We start from the raw sequence: 3,502 nt of genomic DNA, 5'->3' as shown, positions 1-3,502 counted from the left end.
CGCATGGGGCTCGCTGCGTCCACACGCACTTTTCTGACCCATGTGAAGTCGGCAGGGCCGTGGCAGACACTGACCACGCCAGCCCCGTCCGCCAGGTGCAGGACGTGCTGCTCCAGCCCCGCGCTGGGACCGAGCCTGCAGGCGACGCCCTCTGGGGTGCGGTCTTTCGTGCATGCTTTCTGGCGGGTGTTTTGCACGATGTCCACGTAACAAAAAATTAGTCACTTAAAGTGCAAAATTCCGGGCCCTCCCTGGAGGCCCGGGGGTTAAAGCGCAGCCCTGTGAGGCTGCCCACAGCCCTGCAGTCCCGGCCGGGAGCGACCCCTGTGGCGCCGCAGACCGCTCCTGCCCCCGCTGCCCCTCAGCAGTGGGTTTCCGTCAGTCCGCCTGCTCTGCTCCCCACTGTCTCCGGGGAGTCCTCTCGGCCCCCGCACCTCCAGCTCAGACTCCGGTTCTTGTGTGCATAAGCAAGCTCTTCAGAAGGACTGTGAAATCCAGCATGGCGGGAGAGCACAGAACGACTGGCCTGATGGAGTCACAAAGCCTTCGCCAGGAGAGGACCCGTTAAGCGGTCAGCCCCCACCCCCAGTGCCCATCCGCTTGGGCCTTTCAGGAACCAGGAACCTGGGAGGGGGCGTTCTTCTTTTAAGGCGTCGCGGCTCCTCTCCCGGGGACCCGCGGGCTCCTTCCGAGGCCCCACCCGCCGGCCTGCCCGCGGCCAGCCCGCCGGGTCAGCATCAGCCTCGAGCGCGGCGGCCTCGGCCGCGTGTCGGTGCAGACCCGGGACAGGCGCTCGCTCCTGAGCCTGGCGGCCAGTCTGCCGGCCGGGGGGCCGCCACACCCAAGCCAGGGGCCGGTGGACGCTCCGCCCAGGACCCCCTCGGGGCCCTCCTGCCGGCCCCTCCCCCCAGTGCCTCGCCACCGCCACTGGGCGGCTCCGTCACCTGACTCCGTGGGCCCCGCCAGCTCCCCGCACAGCACACATGGCGAGGCCAGCCGCGCAGGCCCTCGGGGGTCAGGGCGCCTGCTGTCCCCCTGCACCCGGGCCGGCGGGCGGACCAAGTCCCCGTGGGCATCGGTGGAGACATCTCGGGGTTCTTACATGAACCCTGAGAATCGGGTGTGCCTTTGATTTAAAACATTCATGTACACAAGAACTGGGGTACAGGCCAGAGGTGTGGAGGGTGAGAGGATCCCCAAGACAGAACAGGTGGATCTACTGAGGGCCACTGTGAGGGGTCTGCGGCGCCTGGGTCCCTCCCTGGCCGGGCATCGGGGAGCGAGCTCTGCTGCCCTGGCTGTGGCAGCCTCACAGTGCTGAGACTCAGCCCTGCGCCACAGGGAGCGCCCCCGACTAATTTTACAGAAGGGGAAACTGAGGCCCTGCAGTTTCCCTCCTCCACTCTGACGGTGCTGGGCTGGCAGGCTCGCCTCCCGCCTCCCGGGAGTAGTGACGGGAGGGTGTGGAGAAGCAGGTGCTCAGAACTGCACACTCGGGCAGAGCTGCTGGCTGAGCGGAACGCCCCGACCTGGGGACCAGCAGGCAGCCGGGCCCTTCACCCTTCACCCTGGACTTCAGCCCCCGTCCGGGCAGATCTCACTCTGATAAGGTTCTCACCAACACCCGGCAAGGAAGGTGATCGGGCGCCACCCCAGAGGTCCGCGGGGAGGGGCCAGGAGGCTCTGGCTGCTTCGGAAAGCAAGTTTGTGATGCAAAATTCTAAGCACAGAACGGAAAGAAACAGCTGGGCCTGCAGGACTGGCCGGAGTCCCGGCTCAGAAGGACAGTCTCCCTTTGCCACGTCAGTGGGGGTGGGGGGGTAGGGGGGGTTTAGAGAAAGGGTTTAGGGCAGTCCAAGACCCTAGCTGACTTCAGTCCAGAACAGAGCCGCACGCCCAGCCCCGCCAGCCTTCTGGGCCGAGAGCCCAGACCCTGCTCCCAGCTCCTGCGAGTGACCCTCCCCTGGCCATGGGCCCAGGCGCCTGGGCCGAATCAGAGCCCGAAAGTCTCAGTCGGCCCAGTCCCGTGCCTTGGGACTGAGGTATGGGGGGCGTGGGGGCTGCACTGCAGGCTCAGGGTGCAGGGATGGGCAAGCTGCCTGGGCAGCTCCGGCAGCCACCTGGCTGTGCTCACCTGGAGAGTCCGCGGGTTGCGCAACGCCCCCTGCTGGCCAGCACCGGCTTCTCCGCTGGGCAGCCCCTTCCGCAGGCACCCCGGGGGCCTCACCACCACCCCCGGCCCCCGTGCCCCTCCCCCCCCCAACACTCACAGGTTGTCCAACAGACTCACACGGGGCACAGGTTAGTCACACGAGTCTAGGTTCTGACATACATGGTCTGGGGCGGCCTCTATGGTGTCCTGTCCATCCTTCGTCAACCTCACCCCTCCTGTTGTCCCCCCAGGACAAGGCTGAAGACAGCAAAGGCAGCAGGGGTCAGCGGCTGTGGGTCTGCGGATGGAGCCCCCACCCCGGAGCCCACCCGAGACACAGTAGGACCTGTGTTGCTTTATTTGTTAACATTTATTTATTATGCATACAAGAACTGGGGTGCAGGCCAGCGGTGCAGGGGGGAGAGGAGTCACCAGACACACAGCGGAGGGCAGGACAGTCAGATGTCTTGAAATACCCTGCTGAGGGGGGCAGAGGGGAAACAGGAGTGGCCCTCTGCGCCCTGGGGCCCCTCCCTGGCCTGGAATCGAACACGCGGACCAGCTTCACTGTGCTGTGTCCTGCACGGCCAGGGCGGGCCAGGACTGGTGTTTACAAGACACAGCCCTGGATACAGATACGGGCCCCCTCACTCATGGGTTATGGGGTTTCAGGGTGCTCTACCACGTTTCCTGGGCCCCCACTTCCTATCTGTTTGGTGGGAGGGGCAGAACCCTGGGGGACCCCCACAAGGTGCTTCTTGGGGCAGAGGTGTAGGGAGCCGGGGCCTCTCCCTGAGGCTGGGGTCAGAGGTCACTCTCCTGCCCCACCAAGTGGACCGAGAGGGGTGGGGGGAGGAGCCAGAGGCTGGGCTCCTCTTGGGGCCCCCGGCCTGCAGGGCTGCCATCCTCCCAGCGCCCCGCATTTACCGGGAGCTTTAAAGCCAGAGCAGCGGGGAGGGTAATTAAGTTGAATAGGAGCCGCCTCGATTTAGAGCCACAGGGGGGAAGTAATTAGATTTCACAGAAGCCGGGCTTTCTGAGCCGAGACACGCAGCGTGGGGGTCCCGGCTCTATAGAGCCTTCGAGATGATGTCTTTTTGTAAAGAACTTTCCTGGTGACATTTTCTGTGCGCTCCGTCATTAACGCCAGTCACTGAACGTGGCCTTTGCTCATTGAAATTCATTAGGCCTGGGCGGCCCCTTCTCGGTCCCCACGAGGGCGCCGGCGGGAGCCGGGCGGGCTCTCCGGAGGGGCGGGGGCCTCGGCAGGGCCGGGTGGGTGGGCGCGGAGACATAATGGGAAAGGCCGGCCGCCCCGAGCGCGGCCGAGACCCCCTTTAGTTCAGGCCC

The sequence above is a fragment of the Condylura cristata genome, unplaced genomic scaffold (assembly GCF_000260355.1).
Source record: "Condylura cristata isolate star-nosed mole 26May11 unplaced genomic scaffold, ConCri1.0 scaffold00054, whole genome shotgun sequence".
Lineage (NCBI taxonomy): Eukaryota > Metazoa > Chordata > Mammalia > Eulipotyphla > Talpidae > Condylura > Condylura cristata.
Note: the sequence above shows the minus strand (reverse complement) of the source record.